Source organism: Leptodactylus fuscus, chromosome 3 (genome assembly GCF_031893055.1).
Source record: "Leptodactylus fuscus isolate aLepFus1 chromosome 3, aLepFus1.hap2, whole genome shotgun sequence".
In the NCBI taxonomy this organism is placed as follows: domain Eukaryota; kingdom Metazoa; phylum Chordata; class Amphibia; order Anura; family Leptodactylidae; genus Leptodactylus; species Leptodactylus fuscus.
The window spans coordinates 91,259,863-91,278,832 of NC_134267.1; positions in this window are offsets into that span (position 1 = coordinate 91,259,863).

Here is an 18,970-nt window from a genome sequence, read left to right on the forward strand (position 1 = left end):
TAATATTTTCAGCTAGGAAAATTCCTGAAGCTAAATTTTTCAGCTATGAAAATTTCCTCCATGTGACCATATCCTTAACGAGTGGTTACATTGGGTCAGAACTCATAATTAGAAAATGCTTGTCATCGTATAATTTCTTAGCTTATACAGTATAATTTATATGGTATAAACTAAGAAATTGCCTGACCCAGAAAGCAGAACATAATAAACACAGTTACTTACCTCTCCTGGCTCCAGAAGGCTTCAGGCCTACTTACGTGACGTCCCAGTCCTGACGTCTCGTGAGATGGCCGACATCAGCAGGGAGTGCCCTGGAGCCAGGAAGAGGTAAGTACCATAAGTAACAGTGTTTTTGTAACATACCCAGGCCCTGGGTCTCCAATTATTATACTCTGGGGTCTGAAAAGACCCCAGAGTATAATAATTGTTTATGGGGGTGGGAGGGGGGGTCCAGAGTGGCTGTGGCATAATAATACTGTGTGCAAGGGCCACTATGGCACATAATAGTGGGCCATAATATGGGGCACTCTGTGCAGGGGCCTCTATGAGGCATAAATTATGCAGCGGGAAGGGGTTAAAGATATTTGACAAAAACTATGAAAAATATATATTTTCAGATCCAGATGAGGCTGAGAATTTTTAACTTGTAAGAACCCATTGATCATTGATTGTTGTTATTGAGAGAGTAGAGATGGGTGAACCTCTGAATATTTGTTTAGTTTCGGGTTTCGATTTGACCCAAAGATTCGTTTAGGACCAAACTTGTTCATATAGTACCAGAAGTGAAATAATTATACTCTGGAATCTCTTCAGACCCCAGAGTATAATAGGCAGAAACCCAGAAGGGCCTCCCTAAAACAAGCAGGGCACATTCCGGCCATGGACACCTAAGTTTCATCACTGATACAGAAGTGGAGATGGAGACCAAGTCCCATCGGTGGAAAATGGTCCTGTGACATGGGAATGCCTATTGTAACTCTAACTACCATTGACTAACCACAACAGCTAATTTTCCAAAAGCTAATTCCCTCTTCCATGGTTAACGAAGAAATAACTCACTGATTAAAGGCTGGGGTCTTCTTGCAACTACTAACCTCTTTGAACCTTTTAGAAACCCAGAGCAGCAGCCACTCTTGTTTGCCCATCACAGAAATGGCTTCTTGACTCCTGAGTATCCAGCATGAAGCTTGAAAATGCAAAAGGTCAATATTTAGAGATAACAAAACATCCCAGCACCCCATTGATCAGCTTATTTTTGCACCCCATGGATCAGCTTATTTCTGCATTGCGTATTGATCTGGAAGCAAAGGGCTCTGTATACTGTGTAGTGGCCAATAGAGATGAGCGAACAGTAAAATGTTCGAGGTTCGATATTCGTTTCGAGTAGCCCCTCAATTTTCGACTACTCGAATCGAATATTGAACCCTATTATAGTCTATGGGGGGAAAATGCTCGTTTCAGGGGTAGGCACCGTTCAATCAAATTATACTTACTAAGTCCACGAGTGAGGGTCGGGCTGGATCCTCCAAGAAGTCTTCTCCCTGCAGCATCCCCGCGGCATCTTCCGGCTCTGAATTCACTCTGCCAGGCATCGGGCCTGGGCAGAGCCGATTGCGCATGCCCACACTACAAGCAGACATGCGCAGTCGGCTCTGCCCAGGCCCGATGCCTGGCAGAGTGAATTCAGAGCCGCATGACGCCGCCAGGGGTGAACCATGGCTTTCTGCCGCCTGAAGCGGACGTCAGAAAGCCGCCCCCCCGAAGGGGGCGGAACGGAATGGGGGCGGGGACGAGCGGTGAGGCGGGGCCTAGCGGAGGGGGCGGGGCCGAGTGGGGCTTTAGCAGGCAGAGAGCAGGCAGGGAGATGACCTGCTCTCTGCCTGAGCGTGAGGGGCGGCCGCTGGAGCAGCGCTGCTCCAGTGGCCTCCCCAATCCACCGCTCAGTGACGGTGACCCTAAGCCAGTCCAGGACAGCTTGTCCTGGACTGGCTTAGGTCAGCAAAAATGCCGCCCTCCCCATGGCCCTGGCATAGCGCCGCCTGAAGCGGTCGCTTCAGGTCGCCTCATGGGAGGTGCGGCACTGGACGCCGCGGGGAAGCTGCACGGAGAAGACTTCTAAAGGTAGGAGAAGAACCAGCGTTGATTGGCCGACTGTATAGCATTCGGTCAATCAATGCTGGTTCTGCATCGAACTTTTGCTTTCGAATAGCGAGTGGTACTTGATCGAGTACGAGTATTTCGAATACCGTAGTATTCGATCAAATACCTACTTGATCGAGTACTACTCGCTCATCTCTAGTGGCCAAGTGAATGGGAGCAGAAGTGCAATAATGTGAGAACATTTCTATGTCTTTTGTGCATATTTCAATATTCCGTTAGATCTTGCCTAAATTCAATTATAAAATAATGTATACACATATGAACACACATAACCCATAAATACAAGATTTTTACAGTTCCCACAGTTAGAGTAACCTTTGCCAGTTACAGACTGCAGCTCTTCAGACAAAATACAATTGTAACATTGTACAATGAGGTATTTCTATCACAGACAGGCCAATATAAAATGTTACTACCGTGTTTATAAGAAGGTTCTGTATATAGTAAAATACAACCACTATGAAGCAAATACAGAGGTTGTCTTATCAGTGTCTAAAATGCACAGTCTTCCCTGCAAGTCATCAACCAAGACATTTTTAAGATCCTATTTATTTAACAGGCTGGGAACCAGAAAAAAAAAAACATAGGTAGAAAAGACCAATAAAAATAAGATTTGTTGAAGAATTCATCTTAATGGCAAAAGTAAAGGATCCTGATAAAAACAAGTTTGGGTTTTGATTGACTGGCACTGGGCCACGGCAGTAATCACATCCATTTGGCAAACGCTTCTTAACTAAGATTCATCTTTTGTCCATTACATTCTCAGCAAAGGCACAAAGAGGATTATTGTACTGCATTTGTTTCCAATTAGGCTCATGTTATCTATAGAATGAGAGGTGCTTGGGACAATTAGCCTCCTCTTTTTACTCCTCCTCTATAAAACATGATGCCCAAAGATACAAAATATGTCACTTCCTTGGGATTTGTTGACCCTGGGGAAGGATTATCTGGACTGAGTAGCTGTACTATCCTATTAATTCCTTGGACACCAACTATGTTTACTTTGTGAGGTGTTTAGACAAGCTGTCCAACATTAACTGCTAAAATGTACCACTGAAGGAGATAGATAACTTTTCATTGACAAAAACTTTTATTACCAGTTAATAGAAATGCAGTCACTGAATGATACAAAGGGGCAGAATAGGCTATGTGCAGTTTAAGTAAGCTTACATGTGACACCAGAGGCAAGTGTAGGACACAACTGTTCTTTAACCCACCATAGAAATTAAGGACTCTTAAGGACTGGAGCAAGGAACATACAGTTAGGGCCAGAAATATTTGGACAGTGACACAAGTTTTGTTATTTAAGCTGTTTACTAAAACATGTTCAGAAATACAATTATATATATAATATGGGCTGAAAGTGCACACTCCCAGCTGCAATATGAGAGTTTCCACATCCAATTTGGAGAAAGGGTTTAGGAATCATAGCTCTGTAATGCATAGCCTCCTCTTTTTCAAGGGACCAAAAGTAATTGGACAATGGACTCTAAGGGCTGCAATTAACTCTGAAGGCGTCTCCCTCGTAAACCTGTAATCAATGAAGTAGTTAAAAGGTCTGGGGTTGATTCCAGGTGTGTGGTTTTGCATTTGGAAGCTGTTGCTGTGACCAGACAACATGCGCTCAAAGGAACTCTCAATTGAGGTGAAGCAGAACATCCTAAGGCTGAAAAAAAAGAAAAAATCCATCAGAGAGATAGCAGACATGCTTGGAGTAGCAAAATCAACAGTCGGGTACATTCTAAGAAAAAAGGAATTGACTGGTGAGCTTGGGAACTCAAAAAGGCCTGGGCGTCCATGGATGACAACAGTGGTGGATGATCGCCACATACTTTCTTTGGTCAAGAAGAACCCGTTCACAACATCAACTGAAGTCCAGAACACTCTCAGTGAAGTAGGTGTATCTGTCTCTAAGTCAACAGTAAAGAGAAGACTCCATGAAAGTAAATACAAAGGGTTCACATCTAGATGCAAACCATTCATCAATTCCAAAAATAGACAGGCCAGAGTTAAATTTGCTGAAAAATACCTCAAGAAGCCAGCTCAGTTCTGGAAAAGTATTTATGGACAGATGAGACAAAGATCAACCTGTACCAGAATGATGGGAAGAAAAAAGTTTGGAGAAGAAAGGGAACGGCACATGATCCAAGGCACACCACATCCTCTGTAAAACATGGTGGAGGCAACGTGATGGCATGGGCATGCATGGCTTTCAATGGCACTGGGTCACTTGTGTTTATTGATGACATAACAGCAGACAAGAGTAGCCGGATGAATTCTGAAGTGTACCGGGATATACTTTCAGCCCAGATTCAGCCAAATGCTGCCAAGTTGATCGGACGGCGCTTCATAGTACAGATGGACAATGACCCCAAGCATACAGCCAAAGCTACCCAGGAGTTCATGAGTGCAAAAAAGTGGAACATTCTGCAATGGCCAAGTCAATCACCAGATCTTAACCCAATTGAGCATGCATTTCACTTGCTCAAATCCAGACTTAAGGCGGAAAGACCCACAAACAAGCAAGACCTGAAGGCTGCGGATGTAAAGGCCTGGCAAAGCATTAAGAAGGAGGAAACCCAGCGTTTGGTGATGTCCATGGGTTCCAGACTTAAGGCAGTGATTGCCTCCAAAGGATTCGCAACAAAATATTGAAAAAAAACATATTTTGTTTGGGTTATGTTTATTTGTCCAATTACTTTTGAGCTCCTAAAATGTGGAGTGTTTGTAAAGAAATGTGTACAATTCCTACATTTTCTATCAGATATTTTTGTTCAACCCTTCAAATTAAACGTTACAATCTGCACTTGAATTCTGTTGTAGAGGTTTCATTTCAAAACCAATTTGGTGGCATGCAGAGCCCAACTCGCGAAAATTGTGTCACTGTCCAAATATTTCTGGCCCTAACTGTACCTTCCTTAGCTGCTAGGAATCCAGGTGCTGTAGACTCATAGGTGGCCTGACTGTCTGAACTTTGGCATGCATAGTCAGTTGGTGTGCAGGTACTCTGAGGCTAAGTTCACACAGAGTTTTTTGGTCAGGGTTTTGTCATTGTCAAAAATGGACCGGAAAACGCGTGAGAGTTTCCTGAGGCGTTTTTTGCCATTTGAAGCGTTTCCTGAAGCGTTTTTTGAGGTGTTTTGTGAGTAGTTTCCTGATCCGTTTCCTTTTGGAATGTGGTCATGAATTGATATTTAAAAAAAACGGCCCCCATTGACTTGCATTGAAGCCGCGAGCCGGAAAACGTTCCCGGCTTCAAAAAGAATAGACATCTCGCTTCTTTTTTGCCACTAGCGGAAAAAAACACTAGCGGAAAAGACTCAGAAACGTTTTGTATACTTTGAATAGTGAGGCGTTTTTTGGTTCAGGGTTTGGAGGCGGATTTCTGCCAAAACCCTGAACAAAAAACTCTGTGTGAACTTAGCCTGAGAATGGGACTCAGCTTAGAAACTGAAAAGGCTAAAGGAGCATAGACTGAAGCCTGGATTCTGAAAAGTCAATGCACACTGAGTTTTTTTACACTGATTTTGACGCTGAATCCACCTCAAAATCAGCCTTCAAAAAAAGACTCCCAATAGAGAGAGGTGATGTGACTCAGCTCTGAGTGGCCCAAGGGATCATGGTAGTTGTAGAAAAACAGAACGGATGCCCTGTAAACAAAGGCAAAAGATGCCAAAAGCCTACAGAGATATCCAGAAATCAGAAATCCAGAGTTCTATTGGGAGGCTGTTTTTGAGGCGGATTCAGCATCAAAATCAGCTCCAAAAAAACCCGTGTGCCCTGACCCTCAGCGTTTCCATGGAAATTAAGAAGGTATGTAGCAAAAAACATGACCACATCTATAAAAGCAGAAGTTTTAGCAGTTTGCTGTTCTGAGATATCTTTACTTTTTGCATCTAAATAAACCATATGACTTCTGGAACAATATCCTTTGGACAGATGATACCAAAGTGGAGCTCTTACGCCACAATGCACAGTTCCACATTTTGTTAAAAACCAAACATTAGCACAAAGGAGTCTATTGTTGCCACCAGCTACTTTAAACTGCTCCCATAGTGCTGTAGATACTGTCAGTAGAATAAAAACCATACCTTCCTTATGTTTCAGAGTCCCAGAAATGGGGAGAAAAAACACTTTTATTCTTTATTTAAATGAGGATCTTGGAACACAGGGGGAGTTTTCTTCTAATACTGAGCACTGCTGCATCATCACTATACGTGCCCATCCTACATTCAGCTCTTCCCCCTGCGAAATGTGAGTTGATCCAGTGGGAGTGGTTTCAAGTAGCTGAGGGGGAGGGGGTGATAAACTCCCATTAAGGAGGACCTTTCATCACTTGGGGCACATGTGGTTTTATATACCGCTATAAAGCTGACAGTGCGCGAATGGTGAAGAGCTATCGGTGGCGGTACCGTAGTCCGGTAGTCCCCCTGACGAAGCTACACAGCGAAACGCACGTCGGGCGTGTTTTATAGGTGGTAGGTTTCCATGTAATTACTATGCATGCACTTTCTATTCCATGGGTTTTTGGTCTTGATTTTTTCACTGTTTTATACTCACCTTGTATTATTGTTGCTCTTCATTAGGGGTATTTAACCCTTTCCTTATATTATTTGGCAACAATTTAATTACTGCTTCTCATTATTGTCTATCAAATCCCTTTGTTTACACATTCTTTATTATGTAACTTTTACCACCACCAAAATCATCATTGAAGCATTTCTTCCCCTGTTTATATTTGTATGTTGTCTTTTGTTGTCATGTCATTAGTTTTATTGCATACATAATAAAACATTCTATTTTTATCATATGTAGTGCTTCTGTCTTTTGACATCATTTTACATCATTACTATACATGCCCATCCTACATTCAGCTCCACCCCCTGCGAAGTGTGAGTTGATCCAGTGGGAGTGGTTTAAAGTAGCTGGGGTGAGGGGGTGATAGACTCCCTTTAAAGAAGACCTTTCATCACTTGGGGCACATGTGGTTTTATATACCGCTAGAAAGCCGACAGTGTGTGAATGGTGAAGAGCTATCGGTGCTGGTACCATAGCTCTTCACCGCCAGAAGGGCGTTTCTGACAGTCAGTCAGGAACGCCTTTCCTCACAGCACTGCCTATAGCGCTGTACTGTGAAAGTGGTGAGGAGCACCCTCACCCTCTCCTCACAGTACTCGTCCATAGATGAGCACTAGGGGGGCATTCCTCACCGCTCTCACAGTACAGCGCTATAGGCGCTGCTGTGAGGAAGGGCGTTTCAGAACTGATAGCTTTTCCCCGGGGGCACAGATCACAATGCATTGCATTAGTGATATGACACCCTGGGATTCAAGACTCCAGGAGGTCTAAATAAATGCAAAAAAAATATGAAAAAAATATTTTAAAAAAGTTAAAAAAAATTCAAATCACCTCCCTTTCCCCAGAACACATATAAAAGCACTTCAGTACTGTGAAACTCATACACATTAGGTATTTCTGTGTCTGTAAATGCCCAGTCTACCAATCTATAAAAATATTTTTCCTATATGGTAAATGCTGTAGCGGGAAAAGAAGTCAAAAGTGCCAAACCGCTGTTTTTTCAGTCAATACATTTAGCTGTGCAATGACAATTTCTCAGTTAATTGTTACTGACAACAGGCTACCCTGTCCCTTTAAAGTTTAGAATTGTTCCCCTACCCACAGGACAGTAGCTCAGTGGGGATCCAATGTTTAGAACCTCCTTAGATCATGAAGACATTTGGAGGAATGGAGCAGCTTTCATGCAGGTGTGTATCATTTTTTGTGGAACTGCTTAAAGGGAAAGTGAGTACAGCTCTCAAATATCTCCAGCTGTAATCTTGTTTAACATACACATTGTGGGGAAGGTAGCTCGGCAGAAGCAGTGGTGCAGATCCAAACAGTCAAGAGAGGGACGCAAAATATGCAGCAAACTGGTTTATTTAGAAAAAAAACAAAACAGGAAAATAAATAAAACTTGACGTCAGGCAAGAAAAACAAAAATACAGCCTTAACTTCAGGCAAAAACATAATAAAAAAAAAACCTGCTTGTCTGAGCAACTAATTAAACAGAACTGATAACCTAACTATACGTGTGGCTTACTTCCAGCCACACAAACAAAACAAGTGTAATGTTGTCGCACCAGACTCAGGGTTACAGGACAGAACCACACACCTTCTTTCACCTCATGGAACTGCCCTGGAATGCAGGATCTGCAGCCTTTTCTGGCCCAGTAATGAGCCCAGGATGTACACCTGGGCTGAGGCCTACTCCATATCCGCCCTGGACCACACATATGTCAGAAACCTGGGGCTTATATATCTGGACTCCAGCACTCTGCCTGTCACCTTCTCACAGAATATATAAACAAAAACATTTCTGGCATAAGTTTGCAGTGCACAATAGAAACCTACAGGCTTATCTCTTTACAGTATAGTTCTGATGTACTGTAAACTGAAGAATAGTGTAAACAGAGCCTAAACTTCTTTACCCTGCGTTGAGCTCTGATTTTGCTGTTTGTTTATTCATTTGTAAAATATTTCTATTTTTAATTCTGAAAAATGTTTTTCTTGGGCTCTAGCAAACATTCTGAATTAAAAATGTTGTAAATTAGTATTTAGCTGAAACATTCATTTGTAATTTATTCTGTAATAGGTTCTCCTATACTGTTTTCTTATTGTATTAAAGTTATTTTGAGAACTTATTTACACTGGTACGACATCAAAGACTGTCTGTAGAAACTTAATTTCTTGAAATTCAATTTCCCTGAACCCTGGAGAGAGTTCAGTTCATTGTCACTAACTAATCATCTGTAACCCTGGTGTTCTACCAACCAAAACAGTCAGATATGAGTAATAGCCATTATCTATGATAGAGTGTAAGATGTCTTAGAAAATATGAGGACAGACCATAATTAAATGTTACAGGAGCACTTGTTGCTATACTTTACAGTATCAAAGCCTATTAATAGAGTGTTATGGGTGATACAATAACATGCTCTGACTTCTTATGGTAAAAAGAACATTACATTGGTTTAATGAATGTCAGCATTTGCAATGTTAAAATTAGTCAAAAACTAGTGGATAATGGATTAGGTTAAGTTTACATTTCTCTTAATAAAGTCTGTTGTCCTCATCTGTTATACCATGAGAGCAATGGACTTACATTGAGCTGAAATGAATGATGTGGATGGAGCCTATTCCTTCTGTATTCACCATAATGTAAAAAAACATTGCAGAAGTTTTGTCCAACACGTTTGCTTACTTTTCAGACAGTCAATTCCTATCCTAAAGTTATGGCGCTGCTTGTTGCTTGTTGCCTGGTTTTTCCCAAAAAGAGCCTTTGGAAGCTCTGGTACCACAACTGCACTTGGCAAACATTTGTATATGTATAAAGCTACTTTTTCAAGGAAATGGCGCGTCTATTGGACTATCTAAACTTGTGATGGTGTTCAGCATAATGTCCTCTACAATTCAAAGTGACTGGTGTGACATTGAGTCTCCTAATACAGACACGCTCCTGGCACTATTACTAATGGAGCACGCTGCTTGCACAATCATTAATTGGGAGACAGGGATGGAATAATGTCAGTGGTTCTGTAATCAGAAGAAGTGAATTGACCGTCCTCTACCCTCATTTTCTCTACGTGTTACACAGCCGTATACTCCAAGCCCCTATCTACTCCATTCAGTAACATTCAGTGAGAGGCAGAAACAGCTCCAATATTTTGCTCCAATATTTTGCCTGGACATCCACCTCTTGGCTATAGAATGGATGAACAATCTACATTTCATATTCTTCCAACTGTTATGGCTCTAACATGATGCCATTTTCTTGGCCAAGAGGTTGCAATTGATGAGCTGGATGACGTTTCTGTTTTCTTGGAAAATCTTATTCATGACCGATCTTTGATTTAAACCAATGACCTATTGCTTGGGAAGCACACTGAGCTTAGGGAATGTGAGAAGAGGTTAAAATTTGTATTATACAATAAGAAAAAGATTCTCCACCACTAGAAGCAAAATAGTAACAATGCAGATACATGACAAGAACCTGCCTAACTAATCATATGCTTAGTAGTTGCAAGACAAATTGTCTATAAAATGACGATAGTCGCACATTCGAAGCTGTAGTGGATGGTGAGATCTGGAGCCTGAAAGTCAAAAGTTCAGAACATTGTTACCCTATTGCTCGTCAGTGCCCAAAGCAGCCTGACATTACTTATCCCTTCAGTATCCCCTCCACATTATATAAGATCCTCTCAATGGCCTTCCAAATAAGATAAGATAAGGTAATCCTTTCATAGTCCCACAATGGGGAAATTTCAGTGATACAGTTATAAGGTCCCCTCAGCGGTTCTCACATGATATACAATCCCTTTAGTGGCCCCCACATTAATATCCCCTCAGTGGTGTTCATATTATATAAGATACACTCAGCGGCCCCCCACATAATATAGTTTAATAAATACAAATTGAAAAAAATACTCACTTGTTCCCTATCGCACATAGCTACCTACAGACTTTGGCTTTGATTTGTCTGTTTATATAACTTCTGGCTCCTATGACTGTATCAAGGATAGGGGATAATCGTACACATCAGGGAGAGTGTGTGCCTACATAGGCAGTACGGAGACTTAGAAGTCATTCCTGCTCCGCTAGGGATTCTGGGTAAAAAAAGATGCAGTATAATGTGTCATTTATTTCTACTTATTCCATTCTTTGATACAGTCATGGTAAAAAATATGCAAATCTATTCTCCAGGATGTAATTAGGAGAACAGTGCACTCTGCACACCACCCTCTAGAGGGCAGCATCCTAAACGTCATGCATGACTCAGTTAAAAAGTCTAATATCATGATGTGGATTTAATTGCCAAATTAGTATTGCTATTCCAAAAGGAATAGATTTCCCAGCTATGGACAGCGCTGTTTCATCCTATTGGGCCTCCTCAGCATAGTGTAGGGATACTGATTTGGCAGAGTGAGAGACTATAGACGAGGGTCAGGGGATAATCGTACACATCAGGGAGAGTGCGTGCCTACATAGGCCCTGGTATATAGTCTCTCACTCTGCCATATCAGTATCCCTACGCTATGCTGAGGAGGCCCAATAGGCCGAAACAGCGCAGTCCATGGCTGGGAATCTGTTCCTTTTGGAATAGAAATACTAATTTGGCAATTATATCCGCATCATGATATTAGACTTTTTAACTGAGTCATGCATGATGTTAAGGATGCTGCCCTCTAGAGGGCGGCGTACAGAGTGCGCTGTTCTCCTAATTACATCCTGGAGAATAGATTTGCATATTTTTTACCATGACTGTATCAAAGAATGGAATAAGTAGAGATAAATGACACATTATACTGCATCTTTTTCTACAAAGCTATACATCAATCTGCTCAGCTTTTTAGCCTGCTACTTGCAGATTGCACGGCCTTTTACAGGTTCCCTTTAGGTTCAATTGTATCTATTTAATCAAATAGATAACAGGCACACATTACATCAGTCATTACCATCCTATGTAAGCAGTAAAAATTGTCAGGGTCTGGGGTTGCTAGGGCTTGCATAGCTCTTTCATAACCTTTGACACAAACGGTGTACCTAGGTCAGTCAGTATCTCTTTAGGTATGCCTGTCCTTGAAAACATATAGAATAACTCATGGGCAATACTCTTTGATGTCGTATTACGCAAGGGAACCGCCTTAGGATAGCGAGTAGCGTAATCTAGGACAACCAGAATATATTGGTGACCTCTAGCTAACTTGACTATTGGACCGACCAAGTCCATACCAATCCTTTCAAAAGGTCCTTCAATGATGGGCAGAGGAACCAAGGGACTACGGCAATGTGGGGCTGGGGCATGTACCTGACACGTAGGGCAGGATGCACAGTAGTCCTTCACTTCCCTGTACATGCCTGGCCAATAAAATCTTTGGAGAATCCTCTCCTGTGTTTTCTCCGCCCCTAGGTGTCCCCCAAGCACATGATTATGGGCCATATCAGGTATTATACGGCGATATGGCTTTGGTACAAGAAGCTGCTCCACAATTTCCCCATTAAATCAAATCAAAGCAAACAGGCTTTATTGGCACGTCTGAATAGATATTTGGCATTGCCAAAGCTAGTAAAGTGTGTGTGTGGGGGCGAGTTGGAGTGAGGGGGGGGGAGGTTAATTTGGGTATGACTTTTTGCAACCCGATACAAGCGATCATTATTCATAGCAAAATGTGAGAATTGGTGGTCAGCATCAGGTTCCTGAGGCACATTGTTAACAACTGTCACATTATCACGAACATTAGCAAGAGTGGGATCGCTCAACTGTGCAGTACCAAAATTATCCCATGAGACCTCTAATTCAGGTATGTTAGGCTCAGGAGCTGGGGATGAGGCATCATTCTCCTCTCCAGCTAGTACCTGTAACAGAAAGGTGTCGCCCTCCTCATGCACTTTGGGCGTAGGTGGGGCTCCCACCTTTGGCTTTGGGGTTATACCTTTTCCCCACAAATCCTAGAACAAAGGGAAATCACATCCCAAAATCACATTATGCATAAGGTTTTTTACAACATCCACTTCATAATAAACAGATCCTACTATAGTCTCTATTGTGACCTTGGATATGGGGTAGTCCTTGACATCCCCATGGATGCAGCAAACACTCATACGTTTGTCCGGGATAAAGTCTCCAGCTATCATGCACCAGAGTTACCAGGCTACCACAGTCCAACAACACCTGGACAGAATGGCCATTCAGCTCAACTTGGCAGACCTGATGCCCAGTCTCTAGTCCCGGTGCCGCAGCACAGACAGGTCTGGCAAATAATGATCGACTCCCACCAGCATCACAGTTCATTGGCTCAGAGGTGAATGGGCACTGGGCAGCAATATGTCCCCGCTCATGGCATCTCCAACACTGTACCAGCCCTAGTTTCTCCAGTAGATTCCCTTCTTGGGCTGGCAGACTGCCTAGAAAACAATTTTACAGCTCTTTTCCCTCCGCTCTCAAATAACGGAACAGTCTTACCAGGAGGTGCCCTCTGCCAGGTGTTCCTGGGGGATGGTCGCACTGTAGGGTCATCACGGAGTTCCGCCTCAGTCGCCAGGTACCTTTCCAGAAGGCTGACGAGCTGGTTGGCATCTTTGGGTTCTCCATGTCCAACCCAGCGCTGCAACGCCGGAGGAAGAGCTGTGGTGAACCGGTCTAGGACCACCTTCTCCACCATGTTTGCAGGGGTACAGGTGTCTGGTTCCAGCCACTTTTTCACCAGGTAAATCAGGTCGTACATCTGGGATCTGGCAGGCTTGTCCATATGGTAGCTCCAGGTATGTACCCGCCGGGCACATAAAGCAGTGGTTACCCCCAGCCGAGCAAGACTTTCTGCCTTTAGTTTATCATAGTCCTGGACATTTTGCTGGCAGAGGTCTTCTGGGGTTCACCGGTCAAATAGGGTGCAATGACGTCTGCCCAGTAAGCAGCTGGCAGTCCTCTGTGTCCTCCACCAATTGTCAGGGTCTGGGGTTGCTAGGTGGGGTGGCATACACACAAAAGTCCAGATTCTTTAGTCCAAAAACAAAGGTAGAGTTTATTTTCACTTAAAAAGGTAGTGCAGCAACAAAAGGAAACAATACAAAAATAAATACCTGCTTTAGTTAGGCTCTAACTAAACATAGAATAGGTTACCTCACAGAAATCAAAAGCCAGTTGAGCCATTCAGCACACAGCTCCAAAAATATGACCTCTGTCTTTCACTCTCCAGCCAAGCTCTGCCAAAGTGTTGCTGCTGGAGCAACTTCTTAAGCCTCCTTGACGAGCAGACTCTCTGTAACTGAGTCGCTGCTGGAACATCCCCAAAGTGTGGACTGGAGGGGGGTGGAATGACAGGTCCCACTACCAACCTACCTGTCATTCCTAAAAATCCAGCCCAGTAGTGAGCATTTACCAAAATGCTCAGCAGACGAAAGTTATCTGCTGAGAACAAACATTCCTGGAGTTTTCTCATCTCACACACCTGAGTAGTCTGGGTGAGATGTACACTCCCTCCATTACCTGACCAGCCATCGGCTTACAAAATGTACAATTATGACATAAAAACATTTATAGCGTATAAATAGAATACAGAACACTTATAAAATACTAAGCAAATGGGTATATACTATGTTATTAAAAATATTTGCAAAAAGGAAACAAACTCAAAGGGAAAAGGGAGAAACAGGTAGTACTACTTCCTACAGTATGATTGAGAACTTTTAATTTGGACATAAAATACGTCCAGGGTAAAACTTAGGCTGACAAAGACCCCAAATAGGACTTGCACCCACAAACCCTGCCTTATGAGACCAGTGCCTTATTCATTAGGCCACAGCATGCGTAAGGCACTGACCTGCTAAGCCAGGGATTTTGGGTTCGAGTCCCATCTGGGTTGTTTGTCAGCCTATGCTTTACAAGCCTACCCTGGACGTGTTTTAGGTCCAGATTAAACGTTCTCAACCCCCCTCTTCCCATGGTGATTGAGTATGGGACTCTGCCTAATGAGAGAGGGGTGCCAAAATAAAATGACCTCACCCGAGGATTACAATTGACATCAAAAGGTCCATTCCCTATCAAAATGTATCCAAGTGTCAGATACGGTGGCATTTTTCTTCTCAAAAAGCATAATTGTGTGAATACATCTAGTGACTTCTATTATTGAAAGGCTGGGCATCCTCCACTTGGATGCTTTATGAATCCTGTAGACATTAGGACATATTGCAGCAATTAGACCATAATTGAAGGCCTGCCAGTTCAAGATCCAGCTGGAACACCGTAGCTATTAGAGGTACCGATTGGTTCAGAAGCCACTGAATCATTCTGCGGATGGATAGTCAGAAGCGGTGGACTAAAGGACAGGCCCACCAAACATGGAGAGTATCTCCACTAGTTTGACATCCTCAGAAGCACATAATGGAGAGCATATTTTGTATAAGATGTAGTTTGGCCAGGATTATATAGGTCTTATGCAGAATTTTCAAAGATGATTCCATAAGGGTATCCTGTTAGCTACCTTTGCTAAATAATATAAAGCAGTCTTGCCGTTGAGCTAAAGACAAACTGGTCTCCAGGTTTATTTCGCAAGCTGTCATAAAGTCCAATTTAACAGTATTTGGTAAGGAGTTCAACTCGCTGTACGTAAAGGAAAGTGAACCTCTAGCTACAGCCCTGTAAAGACATGATCTTTTAAATCTAATAGCCTGAACAATAGTGGTGGTTGTGATAAGTGCACGCAGGAAATGGAAAATTTGGCATGTTCAGAAGGCCTCTGGTGGAAGAGGTGTATAGGTGTGTGTGCACAGAGTCGGACTGGGGTGTCTAGGGCCCACCAGTGGAATTGTTTCTAGGGGCCCACCACCAGGACCCTGCAGACCAGCGATGCCGAGACAGGGCAGCTAAAGGTAATACCATCTCGGGAGCCATGCTGCTCACCTGCCATACAAGGTGCAACAACACACTACCTAAACCTACTGCTACACTCTGTATGGAAGGTGAACAGCGCGGCTCCTAGAAATGTTACCATTACCTGTAGCCGTGCTGTCCTGGAAGAGCTGATCTGCAGAGGTCCTGGCTGTTGTATCATCACAGATGTAATATTGACGGCCTATCCTAAGGACAGACCATCAATATTATAAAGTTGGATAAATCCTTTAAAGATTTGTCCAGGAATTGGAGCAACTCATGTGGTGGGCGGGAGGTGTAAAATAAAAAAATAAAAAGTGCCTTCACCTGTCCCCATTGCTCCATTGTCCGCCGCCAGTGTCCATTTAGTCTTGTGCCGGCGCCTCCTTGCTGGGTGTCCTGCACCTCATGGGACCACTGAGACCAATTAGATACAGGATTTCCAGAAATAAGGCCATGAGACCGAACGGACACAGGCAGGAGGATAACGGGGCGCTGGGGACAAAAGCTCAATGAAAAACACTGCGTCTCACTGTTGTGCCTAATCCATAAAGAGGACCTTTCACCATTTGGGGCACATGCGGTTTAATACACCGTTAGAAAGCCGACAGTGCGCTGAATTCAGTGCAGCTTTCCTGTTCTGTGCCCCGGGTGAAGAGCTATCGGTGCCGGTACCGTAGCTCTTCACTGTCAGAAGGGCGTTTATGTCAGTCAATCAGTAACGCCCTTCCTCACAGTAGTGTCTATTGCGTTGTACTGTGTGAGGGGGCTTTGCTTACCGCCTAGTGATGACGCTGAGCGGTGAGGAACGCTACCTCTCCCCAGTACACGTCTATGGACGAGCATTATCAGGAGGCGAGGGGGCGTTCCTCCCCGATCTCATAGTACAGCACAATAGGCGCTGCTGGGAAGAAGGATGTTCCTGACTGACTGTAAGACACGCCCTTCTGACAGCGAAGAGTTACGGTACCGGGACCAATAGCTCTTCACCGGGGGCACAGAATGGGAAAGCTGCACTGAATTCAGTGCACTGTCGGCTTTCTAGCGGTATATAAAACCGCATGTGCCCCAGGAGGTGAGAGCTCCTCCTTAACATCTCAATATACTGTACATCACACTATAAGGATAAGACCTAGCACAGCGTCCCACAGCAAAAAAGCGCTGCAGGAAAACCCCTGGCGCCAACATATCAGTTTTCCTGCAGCGCTTTTTGCAGAAACTCCACAGAGGTTTGCTCTGAGGACTTTCTGCTTCCATTCTACCTATAGGAACACTGCAGGTGTTTCCGTAAGTATAAGTGCTGTGATCTCCAAAAACTGCAACAGTTACCTACACACTCATACATATACATTCATATATACTCACTCACACACACACATATACATTCATATATACTCACACACACACACACACACACACATATATATATATATATATATATATATATATATATATATATAGCATATACACATTTATATACATTCATATACCATATATACCATATATACTAACATATATACATACACTCACACATTATTATAGCATACTGTATATACACACACACATACCTGTATACAAACATACAGTCCTCACACAGTATACAAGACACATGCTTTAACCCTTAAGTACTGTCATGGTGTCTATCATAATGTAGTGGTGTATGATAGACACCATGATAGGACTTAAGGGTTAAACAAATATACACACATACATATTAAACATTACATTTTACCAAAAAAAAAGAAAAAAATATACTCACATTTGTGAAGCAGCAGCAGCAGACTCCTCTGTCCCCACACGGGCCGATGTAAGCGATGACTCACTCTGAAGAGGAGGGGGAGGGGGGAAAGTCCCGGCTTGCAGAGAGAGTGCTTCCTCAGATTGCACTGGCAGGAGGCCTCTCTGTGTAAGTGTCGGGGCCCTGGGAAACTGACGGCAGCCGGGCTTCTTTATTCATTACAGCGCTGCCAGCAGCCTGGGGCCCCGAGCTTACTGATCCAGCCCCTGCCACTAGCAGCGCTCAGTTTGCAAATGCACTAGACAGGGGCCCGAACCAGCCCCTGACATCCCGATCGGGCCCCTGACCAGTGCTTCTCCTGCCTATGCTTTTTGTTAAATAAAACGTGCAGCAATATATAGTCGGGGCCTGGGGCCCACCGGGGGATTCCCCGGTGCTCCTGCGGGCCAGTCCGACCCTGTGTGTGCAATATTCCATGGTCACAACTAATTTATCAAGGAGCAAATAAGGAGCCTAAACCTAGCATGTCTCCATCATATGAAGACTTCTGATGAAATACCAGGGAACGGAATTGAGAAAGAGAGGTAATAGAGGTGATATCGTGTTCTGTAGTTTGTATTGAAATCTTGTCTTCCGCCACAGCTGTAACATACAGCCAGTAACCTTGGCAGCTGAAGGATTTGGGTAGGTAGATGAACATGAGGAACACAGTAGAGCTTGGAGTGAAGCTGGTACTATCAGAGTGGATTCTAATGACACCCATTGTGGACAATCTGCAATATTATGGATGGAGCATATTTGCACTAGTTTGACTGCAATATAATATTTGTACAGATTGTGGATGGATAAGCCTCCTATCCACTTATGATAGTACAAGATGTCTCTCTTTAGCCGTGGTCTCATATACAGTCCTATGAAAAAGTTTGGGCACCCCTATTAATCTTAATCATTTTTAGTTCTAAATATTTTGGTGTTTATAACAGCCATTTCAGTTTGATATATCTAATAACTGATGGACACAGTAATATTTCAGGATTGAAATGAGGTTTATTGTACTAACAGAAAATGTGCAATATGCATTAAACCAAAATTTGACCGGTGCAAAAGTATGGGCACCTCAACAGAAAAGTGACATTAATATTTAGTAGATCCTCCTTTTGCAAAGATAACAGCCTCTAGTCGCTTCCTGTAGCTTTTAATCAGTTCCTGGATCCTGGATAAAGGTATTTTGGACAAACAATTCAAGTTCAGTTAAGTTAGATGGTCGCCGAGCATGGACAGCCCGCTTCAAATCATCCCACAGATGTTCAATGATATTCAGGTCTGGGGACTGGGATGGCCATTCCAGAACATTGTAATTATTCCTCTGCATGAATGCCTGAGGATTTGGAGCGGTGTTTTGGATCATTGTCTTGCTGAAATATCCATCCCCGGCGTAACTTCAACTTCGTCACTGATTCTTGAACATTATTCTCAAGAATCTGCTGATACTGAGTGGAATCCATGCGACTCTCAACTTTAACAAGATTCCCGGTGCCGGCATTGGCCACACAGCCCCAAAGCATGATGGAACCTCCACCAAATTTTACAGTGGGTAGCAAGTGTTTTTCTTGGAATGCTGTTTCTTTTTGGACGCCATGCATAAC